Here is a 16,860-nt window from a genome sequence, read left to right as displayed (position 1 = left end):
AACCAAAATTTGGTGTACTTAAAAAAAGTGAAATTGAACGTGTGAGGTTATGTGGGTATGCGCTGGCAAACTGTTACTGTCGGACTGACCGCGAGCAGGCGCAATGGGGTCGCGCTGAACATACTAGATGGGATGAGGTGTAAGCAGCGTAATGACCTGCAGAGCCTCTCTGTTGAGTATCATTTTGCATTTTCGGCTATTGAAGTAATTTGTCGCAAATTAATTATTATTGTATTATTATAGAACCGGAAATGGTGAACTTGACATTTATTTTGAAAAATTTGAATTATTACTACATAGATTGACTAACAAAAACAAAAGGTTTGTTATTATTGGTGATCAGAATGTAGATTATTTATCCACAAATACAACGGCTTCGAACGGCGCGTTGATGATAATAATATACTCACTAGTTATGCATGCACGAATACCGTACCGTGACCTTTCCTACTAGTGTAACGCCGACTCTGCGTCATCCATTGCCTGTGGCATAGCGAACAGCGCTTGTGACGGCCTCAATGTATCACCGGTGGACACGGTTATAAGCGATCCCAACGCGCAGCGATATGAATATGACTTGACACATAGCTAACTGAATAATAACAATACTTTTGAGCGACGATTATTTTTAGTGATTAAACTCTATTAATTTATTTTACTGTGACATTTCTAATTATAATTTATTTATGATGATACTCTTGACATTAACCTGAAATTTGATAAGTTATTTAACATTTTGACATACTTACTTTAAAAACATCCATTTCCCCATTAAAAAGTTAAAGTCTAATTCTAGGAGAAATGCATTGCCATGGCTGACAGATGAAGTACGTGACGTGAATATGCGCAAGCTTAGTGATTTTAATGAATTAAGACGACAGTATCTTGATAATCCTATAAGTACTTTTGGATAAGTACGAGATATATCTTTCGTTACGAGCTCGTCAGTCTTACATTGAAACCAGACTGGCTGAGAGTAAAAATCCGGCGAAGGAGATGTGGAGGGTCATAAATGAAGAGGTGGGCACCAAGGGCAGGCCTCAGACCATAGGCCTCAGGGATCCGGTCACAGGTTCAAATATACCTGATACGACAGGGTCAACGTTTAACGATTTGCCTGGTGACGTTTAGGCAAATCATGAAATTCGTAGGCATATCATGAAATGCCGCCATTTCATGATATGCCAGCTCAGGCAGATCATGAAATTCCTAGGCATATCATGAAACGCCATCATATCGGTTCTGGCACTTCGCCGGCCGCTGCCGCGGCACGCTCGCTTCGCTCGCTCGGCTTGTACGTCGTGGTCACAATTAATACTAACCACTCCTCGCTTCGCTCGTCGTCCCTAAATTTTTCTTTTTTGCGGCTTCGTACAAATATCTGCTTCGGTCGGGAATCAAACCCAAGACCTCAAGCTTCGTAGTCAGGTTCTCTAACCACGTGGTCGTCCGGTCGGTAAATATCTGATACTTATATTAAAGATCTGGTACGACTCTATTTCTAGGGGCATTAGGACGTGTCAGATATTTTTGCGCCCTCCGCTGTGACCAAGGGCTGCGAAAAGTATTAGTGCAACTGACTGTATAATAAAGAGTTCAACAGTCACCAGAAAGTCCAAGAAATAGAGTCGTATCAGATAAAAAAATATGTACCTACCTATATTGTATTTCAATTCAATGTCATAAGACAAGTGTAAACAAAGACGCCATTAGCACAGATATTTAGTGATGTGAAACCTAGAACCTATTGCAATAATTAATCTGTTCAGTAAATCTATTATTTTAATAATTGAATTGATCAAAGTATTTTTGTCTATTTTATTATTAAAAAGAAAGAAAATACGTCTATTCACAACACAAGATACAACAATAGTCATCATCATCATCATCATCCCAGCCTATATACGTCCCACTGCTGGGCACAGGCCTCCTCTCAGAACAAGAGGGCTTGGGCTATAGTTCCCACGCGGGCCCAGTGCGGATTGGGAACTTCACACGCACCATTGAATTGCTTCGCAGGTTTGTGCAGGTTTCCTCACGATGTTTTCCTTCACCGCAAAGCTCGTGGTAAATTTCAAATGTAATTCCGCACATGAATTTGGAAAAACTCAGAGGTGCGAGCCGGGGTTTGAACCCACGACCCTCTGTTTGAGAGGCGATAGGTCAAACCACTAGGCCACCACGGCTTTACAACAATAGTATTAGGTACAAATAGACAACACGTAGGAAAGTATGTGTCTTTGCGGTTGTGTATCGGACGCTGGCTCAGCATAATGCTGAAGCGTTAATAATAAACCCCCCAGCGCTGATTTTCTGATGCTGAGCCAGCAACGTTTACAATACGAGTACTTGATTTAATACCAAATACTGTTTATACAATTATAAAAGCATTAACTTTTTTTTAATTTTAAGGTATTACCTAAGTAAATTATTAAAATCGATTATTCAATCGAGCATTAAGCGTTTTTTAAAATTTCAAATTTTCCATTATCTCTACGCTAGTCTATGCTACTACAGATTATACACATTGTTTGACGACCGGATGGCCAAGTGGTCAGAGAACCTGACTACGAAGCTTGAGGTCCCGGGTTCGATTCCCGGCCGGGGCAGATATTTGTGTGAATAACACGAATGTTTAAATGCCTGTTTGAATGGCTTACTATGTCTGGTGTACAATAAAGAGTCTTTGTATTGTATTGTATTGTTTGTTCTCGGGTCTTGGATGTTTAATATGTATAATATATTGAAAATACAAACTGAAATATAGATGCACAGAAAAAACAGAAAAATAAGACCATCACTGGGAATCGAACCCAGGTCCTCGGTAATCCGTACCGCGTGCTATACCGCTACACCACTGATGGTCAACGGTACCGACACGAATTTCCCCTATGCACCTATTTTATCTATGTATAAAAAATACAAAGATTCCAAAAAAAAAAAAAAAACCAATCTTAATTGTATAATATATAGGTACTTTTAAGATGTTTAATATTCTACATATCTGGCATAATGCGTCAAAAGGATAAATAAAATGGGTAGTATTTAAACGCACATCAAAAAAAGTCCTTTATTATCCAAAAGAAATCCGAATCCACATCAAAATTACTGATTGCAAAATACTCCACTCAAAATACTACGTAATAAACTGCAAATTATATTCGTGGCGCGCCGCTATTTATCTTAAAGTAAAGCATTCTTATTATTGCACAGCTAATAATGACTAACGCACATCATACCTTGTAACTCTTTTTAGGGTTCCAGAGCCAAAATGGCAAAAACGGAACCCTTATAGTTTCGCCATGTCTGTCTGTCTGTCTGTCCGTGCGCGGCTTTGCTCAGGGACTATCAATGCTAGAAAGCTGTAATTTTACACGGATATATGAAAAGTATGCCGACAAAATGGTACAATAAAAATTAAAAAAAAAAAAAAATTTAGGGTACCTCCCATAGACGTAAAGTGGGAGTGATTTTTTTTATCGGTATCTTGAAAACCATTAAAGGGTTGCTAAAACGATTTTAAGGGGGTTTTAAGGCGATTTTTTGATTCAATGATTTGTTTGCGAAATATTCAATTTTAAAGTGCAAATTTTCATTAAAATCGAGCGCCCCCTCCCCCCTCTAAAATCTAAACCGGTGAGTGGAAAATTTTTAAAAAATTCAAGATGATAGTAAATATATCAAATTTACAAGGAAAACTATAACGGTTAAGTTTGCTCAAAATTTTTAGTAGTTTATTTATTTACATTTATTTATTTATGTATTTGGGCACAAACGGTACAATAAAACTTACATTTTAAACAATGACATCAAACATTGACCAACAAAGTTGCCACAGGTTATTAGTTCCCAATAATAAAGTATAAAACGGGTAAAGAAATAACAAACGCACAAAGAAAAGAAAAAGGCTACGTCTTGCAAAAGAGAGAACAAAAGTAAATAGCAGCCTAAGGTACAAAATTTACCTAAACTTGGAACATTCCGTATTCAATACTCAATCATTGGAAAAATATTAATTTATTGAATCAGGCGTTACTTTGAGGAGGTCCATATCAATGAACTAAAAGAATTTCCTTGCTCACCCGCGACCTTACGATAGCTAAGCTTATGCAAAATATGCGTGTTCATGCAGTTCCTCCCCCTCCACACTGTAAGAACACACACAAATCACACAAACCCATCTATCACCACCACCACACTACACTGAAGCGTTAGCTATCGTAAGGTCGCGGGTGAGCAAGGAAATTTCTTTTAGTTCATGGAAAAATATTACTTAATTTTTTCGTAATGGCTACTTTGGGCGTGTCCGACACGCTCTTGGCCGGTTTTATTTTTTTAAATATAGCTTCTATTTTGCACATCAAATATATAATTACCTATCAATTTATTTTCTGCATGTACATATACATATACCTACTTTTTACATAACCAGCACTAGTAGGGGCTGAATTATTTCCTACATAAATAAGGTTCTGCCGCTTCGCCGGCCGCTGCCGCGGCGTGCTCGCTTTGCTCGCTCGGCTCGCGCGTTGTGGTCGCAATTGTACCTAACGCTCCTTCTCGCTCTGCTCGTCGTCGTACCTAATTTCCCGGTGCCGAATTGACAATTAAAGTTATTTTGCTATGAGAATGAGTATCATCTACGCACGCTCTAGTTAATTTGCTGTGGAGTCAGTATTATTGATGTGATTGTAGTATTTTTGTATAGTTTGTGTTGATGTATATTTTCGAATTATCTGCAGTACTAGTTTTGCTAAAAATTTAGTTTATTTGTATTTGAATAATTTAATTGATATACAAAGGTATATATTGATAGGCGATTATTTATTTGATGTGATTATTTGTTTGTGTTGATTCATAATATTCCAAATAAAATAAACAAAAGAAAATTTGGGCTTGCTGATGGACTCGGAATTACGTTATATTGACCATGTAAATCTTAAGATAAGAAACGCGTTTTACCGGCTCAAGGTTCTGTACGGGATCAGAGCCTGTCTAACGAAAGCAGTTTAGGCTGATACTTGTGGAGTCTTTGGTATTGTCACTATTCAATTATTGTGACATTGTATAATGGACCACGAGTGTTCGCAAAAACATCAAAAGCGATACAAAGAGTTCAAAACGCACGCATCAGATTTTGTTACTCGATACCAAGAAGAGCTCAAATTACGCCGTAACTCAATGAAAAGGGTATTTTAAAAATGGCATCACGTAGGAAACTACATCTGACTACTACCTTTGTGCATAAAATTGTCCACAAAAAATATCTAGGTAATTATTTGAAAAAATTACATGGATGAAGGAATTGCATAATTGGAATACCCGTGGCCACAGCCAAGATATGGCTTTCATACCTAAGCACAAAACTGTCGGGTTCAGGGGCAGTTTCAAGTTCGCTGCGTCCAAAATCTGGAATGATCTTCCTCCGCCATTACGTAGAAATATGTCCCAACATAATATTTAAACTAAATTTAGATCTTTACTATTAACTCGATAGATAGAACTTGAAGCATGTTCGTAGGGGTTCAGTGACCACATCCTGCACTGCCTGTATATATATTTTTTGACGCATTTCAATTGTAGTGTGGTATGGATGCAGTGGCAGCGCGCAGGTATCGGGCTGCCGGTTTGTTGTTCGTGATTTGACCGAGTAATACTATAGCGATTGGGTGTGGCTCGATGGTCCCGTGTCGTGACTGCACGTCCAACAGTAATACAATAGCGATTGGGTGTGGCTCGATGGTCCCGTGTCGTGACTGCACGTCCAACAGTAATACAATAGCGATTGGGTGTGGCTCGATGGTCCCGTGTCGTGACTGCACGTCCAACAGTAATACAATAGCGATTGGGTGTGGCTCGATGGTCCCGTGTCGTGACTGCACGTCCAACAGTAATACAATAGCGATTGGGTGTGGCTCGATGGTCCCGTGTCGTGACTGCACGTCCAACAGTAATACAATAGCGATTGGGTGTGGCTCGATGGTCCCGTGTCGTGACTGCACGTCCAACAGTAATACAATAGCGATTGGGTGTGGCTCGATGGTCCCGTGTCGTGACTGCACGTCCAACAGTAATACTATAGCGATTGGGTGTGGCTCGATGGTCCCGTGTCGTGACTGCACGTCCAACAGTAATACAATAGTGATTGGGTGTGGCTCGATGGTCCCGTGTCGTGACTGCACGTCCAATAGTAATACTATAGCGATTGGGTGTGGCTCGATGGTCCCGTGTCGTGACTGCACGTCCAACAGTAATACAATAGCGATTGGGTGTGGCTCGATGGTCCCGTGTTGTGACTGCACGTCCAACAGTAATACAATAGCGATTGGGTGTGGCTCGATGGTCCCGTGTTGTGACTGCACGTCCAACAGTAATACAATAGCGATTGGGTGTGGCTCGATGGTCCCGTGTTGTGACTGCACGTCCAACAGTAATACAATAGCGATTGGGTGTGGCTCGATGGTCCCGTGTCGTGACTGCACGTCCAACAGTAATACAATAGTGATTGGGTGTGGCTCGATGGTCCCGTGTTGTGTCTGCACGTCCAACAGTAATACAATAGCGATTGGGTGTGGCTCGATGATCCCGTGTTGTGACTTCACGTCCAACAGTAATACAATAGCGATTGGGTGTGGCTCGATGGTCCCGTGTTGTGACTGCACGTCCAACAGTAATACAATAGCGATTGGGTGTGGCTCGATGGTCCCGTGTTGTGACTGCACGTCCAACAGTAATACAATAGCGATTGGGTGTGGCTCGATGGTCCCGTGTTGTGACTGCACGTCCAACAGTAATACAATAGCGATTGGGTGTGGCTCGACGATGATCCCGTGTTGTGACTGCACGTCCAACAGTATTTTATTTTATTTTATCAACTATCATTATTATTATTTTTTATTTATGCTTTCAACATTAGCACCCATCAATTTACAACGGGTTTGTATTAAAGAGGTGTACTGAAAATCTGCGCTGAGCCAGTCAGGGCACCTTTGGAACCCTAACTCACAGCATACGCTGAGTACATCCCCTTTGCCACAGCAAATGCTAATGTCTAGTTTTTTATATTAATTAGTAGTAGTGTTCTGTATAATAAGTTTGCAATAATTTGTAATAAGTCTTCGTTGTACAGTCACCAGCACCAATATCTGACACAACAAGCGTGCATAAATATCTGATACGACTCTATTTATAGGGCCGGAAGGACGTGTCAGATATTTTTGCACGCTCCGCTGTGGCAGATATTAATGCTGGTGACTGTACTATGTGTTGTGGCACATGCTGAGCTGAGTTCTTTTGGCATCACACTACAGCACAATGTCTCTTATTTTTCTCTCTTCTCCTATTTATATTTTTACTGTGTTTTTGTTGTCAATAAATGTTGTGAGTGAATGAGTGAGAAATGATGTCTTATCTTATCTTATCTAAAATAAATAATTTCTTATTATTAATAAATAATAATTTATAATTTCTTATTCTTATTTTGGTTTGGAAGAATAATGAGCTGAGAAATGTTTACATTTATTTGTCATCTTTATCTCCTGGGTTATTCGATACAAGGAAAACAAACTACGTAGGTATAACCAACGTATAAAACGTGAGATAACCTTTTAGTACCGCTGTTGCGATAAAACTAATGGGCTCGATTACAAAAAAAAAATAATTAAGTTCGTCGGTTACATTATCAAAAAATATCGTAGTTATACAAGAACTTTTTCTTTCGTAAATTAAACCAAAAAATGTATATATACATACTGTCGCTCAAAGTTCCGAGTGAAGTCACACCTACACTTCACAGTTACAGTTACCGTTTCACTTTCTTTTTCTTTTTTTATTTTATTTTTCATATTTTAATATTTTCGTCTCTAATATTTTGTTTTTCATTTCATTTCATACTTCTACACCACACACACTACACTTACACTTTCTACTAAGAAGTGACGTCAAGGGTCCCCACTCCTGAATTTTGACGCACTTCACCTTTGTTTCTTTCGTTTGATTGGCAAAAGAACAATTTACGTGTCCAATATTTGCTGTTAATCTAACTGACGTACTTTTTTTTTTCGAGGAATTTACCCAATTGTCTAGAGGTTGCATAATATAATTTAAATTTCAATGGCTTGGGCCCTTTTATTTGTTACCAAAAAGCTAACCGACAAAAAAACCATGTAGCACGAACCTGTTCGCTAATTTTCTCGACAATTGATTGAGGATTGACTCGAAGAGAAGATTAGCCGGACATCTGGACAGTATATTATATATGTTATATACAGCGTGTATTTTTGATACTACCTCAATCTGTAACCAGTCGAAGATTTAAGTGCTGTGAACCGATATCAAAACAAATTGTTAATTTAAAATTAACTATCAGTGTAATTCATTTTTGAAATATTGTAATGCGTACAATAATTTGATACGAGAGAGAAGCGTTCTGTGACAGCTGTCACGTCAACAAGTGCGACGTTTCGAATAAAAAAAAGTAGTAGGTATCGCGTACCTAGTGATTAATTGCGCGCTAATTAATTTTGTAAGGAAAATTATAAGTCTACATTTTTTCCTAAAACATAATAAAATGTGATTATTAGGGCCTTCACTAACTGCCCTTAAAGTTTGAGGTAGTATCAAAAATACACGCTGTATTGTTTGGTTAGTGTGTTACCGGCATCCAGGCTTTTTTTAAGGGAGGTTAAATTAACGTATTTCTGTAACTTAACCATGACATTCATTTAATTAAGATTGTTTTTTTGGAATCTTTTTGTATTTTTTATTTCAATTCCAATTTTTTACTTTTACGGTCATCCCGTAAAACCGAAATTGAAAATACAAACTGAAATATAGATGCACAGAAAAAACAGAAAAATAAGACCATCACTGGGAATCGAACCCAGCATCAGCATCAATTTGATTGCTTAGAAACGATATCTCTTGTCCGGGTGAGCGGTTAGTTCCAAAGGAATGCCGAAAAAGTTTGAGGGCTTACGGCATAGATGTCGCTAGCGTCGCTGCTTAAGTGACTAAGTAAGAAACACAAGCTGAGATATGAGGTGCATAGGGAAATTCGTGTCGGTACCGTTGACCATCAGTGGTGTAGCGGTATAGCACGCGGTACGGATTACCGAGGACCTGGGTTCGATTCCCAGTGATGGTCTTATTTTTCTGTTTTTTCTGTGCATCTTTATTTCAGTTTGTATTTTCAATTCATTTAATTAATAAAATTCAGATTAAATTTTTTATAATTTTTTTTTTGTATTTTTTTCTTTGTAGTCTTTATGTATTTTATTTGTAATTATATTATTATAAAAAATTTACTTTCTGCCAAGTTTCTTGCGGCGCATTCTTCTTGGCAATGATGGTCTTTCTGAAAGCGCTGGTAGTTTAAAAAATGACGCGTAAAAGTGCCCATTGCGGCCTATTTACTGAATAAATGATTTGAATTTGAATTTGAACTTTTTAACAAAATTATAATTGTCAGCAATGTAGTAACAGCAAAGTAAATTGGCATCTTAATGACAGCCGACAGATACTTTGATTATTACTTGTCAATTTACATTGCTGTACATTGCTCGTAATTATAATTTTGTCAGAAACTTAACAAAGCCTGAATTTTAGTTTATTAATTAAATTAATGCCATTACATTGCAGAAATACACTGTGTATGATAAGAGCGTGACCGGTATAATACGTTACTTTAACCTCCATTAAAAAAAGCCTGGCTGCCGGAAACACACTGTACCTATACCTATATGCCAGCGTTTGACCACAATCACGCCTGATGGTAAACAAAGATATGGACTAAGATGGATCACCCTTGCTCAATAAATGACCATTCATCCTAGATTTGAAGACGGCCAGCTTGTAGCGATCAGGGAACACAGACGCAGGCAGGGCATTCCTTTCCTTTGCTGTCCGGATAATGAAGGACGAGTGAAAACGCTTTGGGGGATGCTGACAACATAGAGGTGATGACCGCGCCTACTTCTGGCCGTCCTGTGAAAGAAAGGAGCTGGTGGAATAAGCCGTGTAGTTAGTTCCGACGCACTCCGAAATGTAGTCTGTAGAAAACAGACAGACAAGTCACTAGATTTAGCAGTTGTGAGATTAAGCATGAGGCATTGACATCGGAGAAAGGAAATAATAATTAAAAAATTGGCCACGCAAAAACTGGCGCACCGAGAATTCCGTACAAATTTGAAAGTATCCAAGAATTTCACGAATTACTTCACTAACAATAATTACATTTGCCATAATTTCACCTGCCATACCAACGTAAAACGTACCACTATAAAATATATAGAACCGTGCTGTTTCAGTATTTTTCAAAATGTCATCTTATAGAATGCAGTAGGTTAGGTTAGGATAGGATATTTACTATCAACTCTGAAGAAAATACTATTTCAAAGTTGCTTAATATTTGTTAGTTCGTCCGCGCAGGTAAATTATAGTGATAATACTGATAATATATCGCGTAATTGTATTAAGTACAGTTATATATTTGTGCTTCTTGTGAAATAAACACATTACATAGTCATCTTTCGTTTTGCCACCATCTCCTTAGCGCTAGTACCTATAGGGAAAAGCCCTCAAGCCCTTAAGCCACTGTGCTCCACAATTTCCCATAATTAGTTAGTGGCACAATGTTATTTTGTGTTTTTGTGCGTTAACATGCCGAATATTATCCATATTTTTGGAAGGAAAATCATTCACAATGTATAAAAGTATTTTCTATAGAAAAAGTCTGAGGGATTAGAAAATATTCCTTTAAACAAAATCACAGACACCGTTGTGAATATGATTGATAGGTATCGTATAGTAAGTGTAAAGAATGTTGCAATGTAAAACGTAGAAGTGTTGCCTTCGCGTCTGGTTTTTGTATTTCTGGTCAGCCTTTAGAAAAATCGACCCCGTTTCCTTTACGGTGGTTACAGCAGATAGCGCTGGGGTCATGGGCACTTTTAAGCCGAGTACGACGCGGAGTGTTGTTTGTGCTTTATAATATTTTTCACCTATGATGAGTTCTGTGACGTTTCGAGTTTGATAGTTTTAGAGATGTACCATTTATCGAGTGAAAAATCGATTTTTCTGAGAGTTATTAGTGCCTATTTTTGGAGAAGTTACATATATTTAAAAAAATATATATTATTCCAGTTTTCCGCCCACTGGGCCACCGTTTTCGCGTTCTCGCTGGAAATAATCCCTCAAACAAATTACAAACTCCCGACTCTGGGAGTTCAAAACAGTCTTTTTAGACCGTTTTGGCATTTTGCCAAAAAATAACAACAAACTTAACGAGAAACAGTAACAAAAGTCAACAACAATAATAACAGAAATGAACAATAACAAAATACAATGCAAAGAAAATGCAACGGAAACTCAACTCGTATACAAGGCAAACGCACGCGTACTGACAGTGATACTGAGAAGCACTGGCCACAAGAGGCACAAGATGGCTGCGGTCGTGTTCCAAAATGGTTCCAAATAGCCGTGTTTACAAAATCTTGCAAGTTTTGTTTAAAAATTTAAAATATCTTAGTGTTCATTGTTATTGAATAATGAACCGCGGCTATTGCCGATAATGTTGTGTCACGTCACTACTCTGTTCCGTTTCACACATTTAAAAAAATATATATTTTTCTATCGTATTCGATGGAGTCTATTTAGTGGACATTGATCTTGCTATATATTTTAAAAAAGTACAGTTTTACATTTTTTTAATTATTTTGCTTCAACATAGAAATTATTTAAAAAAAAATATTTTGCGAACATAGTATGCGTAATATGAAAAATTTTCAAGTGTCACAGAACTCATCGTAGGTGAAAAATACAAGAGTTTGTAGTTATAAGTTTTAATTATTGAATAAAAAAAAAATATTATTATTATTATTGTGTCATTTTTTATTTACCTATAATATAATTGTAGTGCTTTATAATTATTTTGTATTGTTATTTTGTTTTGTGTTTATTATACATACGTGATTAATTTTCATAAATTTACCAAACATGCATTTTTCTGGTGGTTTTAAGCCCCTTCTATAATTTGTCATCTAATAAGCATGTTAGTATAATATGACACAACATTTCTTCTATTAAACTACATGTAATATATACAGCATTTAGTTTATAAAAGCCGTGGTGGCCTAGTGGTTTGACCTATCGCCTCTCAAACAGAAGGTCGTGGGTTCAAACCCCGGCTCGCACCTCTGAGTTTTTCGAAATTCATGTGCGGAATTACACTTGAAATTTACCACGAGCTTTGCGGTGAAGGAAAACATCGTGAGGAAACCTGCACTAACCTGCGAAGCAATTCAATGGTGCGTGTGAAGTTCCCAATCCGCACTGGGCCCGCGTGGGAACTATGGCCCAAGCCCTCTTGTTCTGAGAGGAGGCCTGTGCTCAGCAGTGGGACGTATATAGGCTGGGATGATGATTAGTTTATACCAGTATAATTTAGCAGTAAGTCCAAATGTCAGTAGTGAGTAAGTAGTGCGACCATTGTTGATTTAAATAAAGATATTTTCATTTTCATTTTCATTTTCATTTACAGCGCATTGGTATAAACTGTAATGCTGTAAATTTCCATAAGTTTATAAATAAATAAATATAATAAAATCTCTTTCTTTCGTTATCTGACTCCTCAGAGTCAGATAATGAAATGAACTGAAAGACAAAGATGGTGTAAGCATCGCCATATTTTTTGTGTGTGAGCTGTAGACATGAATTTCGTTTCGCCGTGTGAACTAAATAACTAAAATACAACATTTATATTTATATATCTATATTAATAATTTCGTCCAGGGGTACGGTAGACTCGAACGAAATGCACATCAAATTGAAGAGCGTAAAAAATTAGTCGATCCGAGTCGACAACATATATCCGCAAAATTCGGATTATGGAGAATTTCGTTAAATTCTAATGGCACTGACAAACAAACCGCAGTCGCCATCTTGGGTAGTTAATAAACGTCCCGTTTCATACTAGCTAGCTCTTAGATACGGCTCGCCTTCAACACATCGCGTGCGTCACGCCAAAAAAGTATCCATTACAAAGAACTGTGACTCATGTGACTGTGTAAAACGAAACGTCTTGCCGGAAAACTTGAATGGATCTTATCAAAACTCAAAACTATCACCAACTACCTTCAACTATAACTATCTTCAGTTGTTGACGTTTGTTCCGAGTCGACAACTTGTAGGTAGAAAATTCGGATTTAGCGAGTATTTTCAATAAAAAATGGAGTAAATTACTGAGTATATATAATGGCGTTGCGAAGTAAACATGTCAAAGTCATCACATCAAAGTGGCGTGAGTGTCACGTCATCACGTGTCACAGGTTTGCATTTCGTTCTCCATTGTGACCTTTTAAGGGCCCCACACACGGTACGATTCGTCGATTTTCATCAGATCGATCGTACAGACGGATCGTACCTTATATATATGGGGCCCTTTAGGTCTAATTTCTTTGATTATGAGACAGACATTCGTAGTCGGTCCCAAAGTTCTGTCACTGGCACATTATTTTTAAATTTAAAACATGATTTTAAGAAAATTTGATTGAATTCCATTTTTGAATGTTTGTCAATTATTTTAAAACAATAAACAGTCATTCGCTGCAATTTCTCACGATGGAGTGGACGTTGAAAGAAAACCGAATAGCTGTTTTAGCATTGCACCGCTGTGGGCACTCGCCAAGTACCATTTTCAAGTTGCTCAAAAATGTAAATATAACGCTTAGGTTTGTGTACCGTACGATTGACAGGTACAATGAAGTCTCCAGTGTTGAGGACAAGAAAAGAATTGGCCGGCCTCGCTCCGTACAAACACCAACAGTGATCAAAGCGATCAAGGCACGCATAGCAAGAAATCCTGTCCGAAAACAGAAGTTGATGGCTTTGCAGATGGGTGTCAGTAGAAAAACCGTCAAAAAGGTTTTAAACGAAGATCTTAGTCTGCGAGCATACAAAAAATAGAGTGGGCACTTACTTAATGCCCGTCTAAAAACAATAAGGTTTAAAAGATCCCGGAAGTTGTTAAAGCGGTACGCGAAAAATCGACACCGTGATATCCTCTTTACAGACGAAAAGATTTTCGATATTGAAGAGAAGTACAATAAACATAATGATAGAGTGTACGCTAGGAGCTCTGAAGAGTATTCTCTGATCTTATTACGGGCCAACTGAGGTTCATTTTTGCGAAAAAGGGGTCAAAATCAGTGCGAAAGTGTACCAAGAGACGGTTTTGGATAAGCATGTCAAAGATCTGCCCAACACGCTATTTTCAGGTCATAATTTTGTGTTCCAGCAGGATTCTGCGCCAGCACACAAAGCCAAGACCACTCAAGCCTGGTTTGGCCGTCAAAAAATCGACTTTATAAGACACGAAGATTGGCCTTCCTCCAGTCTGAACCTTAATCCTCTGGACTTTAAAATTTGGCAGGTCTTAGAGGGGAAGGTCTGTGCTAAACCCCATAAAAATTTGGAGAGCCTGAAGTCATCTTTAAGAAAAGCAGTCGCTGAAATAGACATGAAAATGGTGCGTGCTGCGATAGACGACTGGCTGCGCCGATTAAGGGCCTGTATTAAAAACAAAGGAAGTCATTTTGAATAATTTTAAGTACTTAAATTTATTTTTTTATTAAATGTACTTTAAATTGGTATATAATTTATTAAAAACTGATTGGTACTTTTGTTTTTATCATTATTTTCATTTGTGACAGAACTTTGGGACTGACTACGTAGTTATTTTGGGAAGATTTAGGAGAAATATCTACTGGTGAAATACCGATACGTAGGTTAGCCGTTAAAGTGTTTGTGATAATAATTAAGGCTGGGAATATACGTCAGATTTTTCGATAAGTACGACAGTCTTTACTGGCAAAAAATTTTTTCAAACATATTATTTATTGAGTCTACATTTTACCCGAGCGAAGCCGGGTTTTCATCTAGTATATAATTAATTACAACTCCAAAGCAACGATGTCCTATAAAAGTGACAGAACACATTTAAGCTAACAATGGCAATGTCCGTTTTCTGTCACAACACAAAATAAACCATATCCCAGCTAATTTCGGCGCTGACCGTTTTTTAGGACATGCCTGATGGAACTTATTTACCTATGTAATCGACAATGTCACAAAAATAGGACAAAGTTTATTTTGTACTTTTTGACTTACAATTATTATTATAATTTAGTGAACTTTATATTACATCTCTTATTTAACTCATCTGCTAATAAATTCAACACAAATAGAACACTTCTAACATTTTGTTTTTGTTTTATGGTGTCAGAAATGCACGCTGATGCAAATCCCGCGAATCCTTAACTTCAAGTGTCGCCTGCGCACAAATAGAACGTGATCTACATTTGGTGTGTAAGAGAAAAATAAAGTATCATTTTCGCACTTTCTTCAGCGTAGTTCTTTTTCTAGCCTGTAGGCGCGTTTAAATTTACCGCCACATTAACTATCTGTCCTAAAAAAGTGACAGAAACATGTTAAGGGTAATGACATCATTAAACAGCTTTCTTGATATTTTAAGAGGTACGTACATAATGCAGATACAAATACTAAGGGTCTGTGCTAGCTGACGTTAGCACGGAGCGGGTGGCCGCCTGTTGAACAACAGTACGAGCAGCGCTAACTGCGCGCGTCGCGTGCGTGGGATTGTACCTGCGCCCGCCCGCAGGCTGCGCCCGGGATGCACCCGCGCCAGTTAGCGTCAGCCCTAACAGTTGAGGGAAAAGGTTCTCGAGTGACCACCAACAATCGGAAGACATCGTCTCGGCAGACCTGTCAGCTAGATAGGTTGATCTACATAATAGTACATTGTGTCTTAAGGGTGGTAAATAAGGAATTACGAACGAGAGTCTATTAGAAGCCCGAAGTCGAAGACTGAGGGCTTTAATGAGTCGATGTTCGTAATTCTAGTACCGCCCGTGCGACATACAATATTTTTCATCACATTTGCGAGTAAAATTTTATATTTGCAAAAGAAAAAGTATAATTCTTCCAAATATTGGCGATACCTTGGGCAGTGCTCTTGGCAGCGCCGCCCTCCCCCTCCCCCTCCCGCAGCATGCGCCGCAACGTGCGTGTGCATGCAGACCATGTGGTCCTGCAGCAGGAGCGCGCGCACGCGCACGCGGCACGGCGCAGCGCCATCAGTACGGGCACTGACTCATTTACCGACCACGGGCTTCATGACAAGCACATTAAGGTCGAGGGTTTTATTTGGGGGGTTGCAACCAAGGTAGCCTGCATGTTACGACACTGTTTACGAGCAAGTGTGATGAAAAGATTATTACTAAAGTTTCATCAAATTGAATGTTTAACCAAGTAATTTTACAGGAACATTTTATTTTTATAAAATTGCAAAACCGTTTTTGTCGGCAATCTTTATAATTTTTTTCGAACATTCGAGACAAATTAGTCTTTTGCATTCAATGATGACACTTATTATAACCACCTTTTGTGACTGTGTTACTAGGAAGCATGTTTTACTAAAAAATAAAATATATACATTATTTAAAAATGTTAGCAAATAAAACACACACAACCACCTGCGTTCGGTCTGGGAGACCGCGTGTCGTATGAATATTACGCAACCACCTACCTACGGTCTCTGAGACCGTTGTCGCCAGTATTATGCTCACATAAATAAATAAATAAATATCACGGGACAATTCACACCAATTGACCTAGTCCCCAAGTAAGTTTAGCAATGCTTGTGTTATGGGTGCTAAGCAACGGATAAATATACATAATTATATAGATATAGATACATACTTAATACATATTAAACACCCAAGACCCGAGAACAAACATTCGTATTTTTCATACAAATATCTGCCCCGACACGGGAATCGAACC

The sequence above is a fragment of the Choristoneura fumiferana genome, chromosome 18, assembly GCF_025370935.1.
Source record: "Choristoneura fumiferana chromosome 18, NRCan_CFum_1, whole genome shotgun sequence".
Classification (NCBI taxonomy): Eukaryota; Metazoa; Arthropoda; class Insecta; order Lepidoptera; family Tortricidae; genus Choristoneura; species Choristoneura fumiferana.
The sequence above is the reverse complement of the archived record's forward strand: the minus strand, read 5'-3'. Positions refer to the sequence as shown.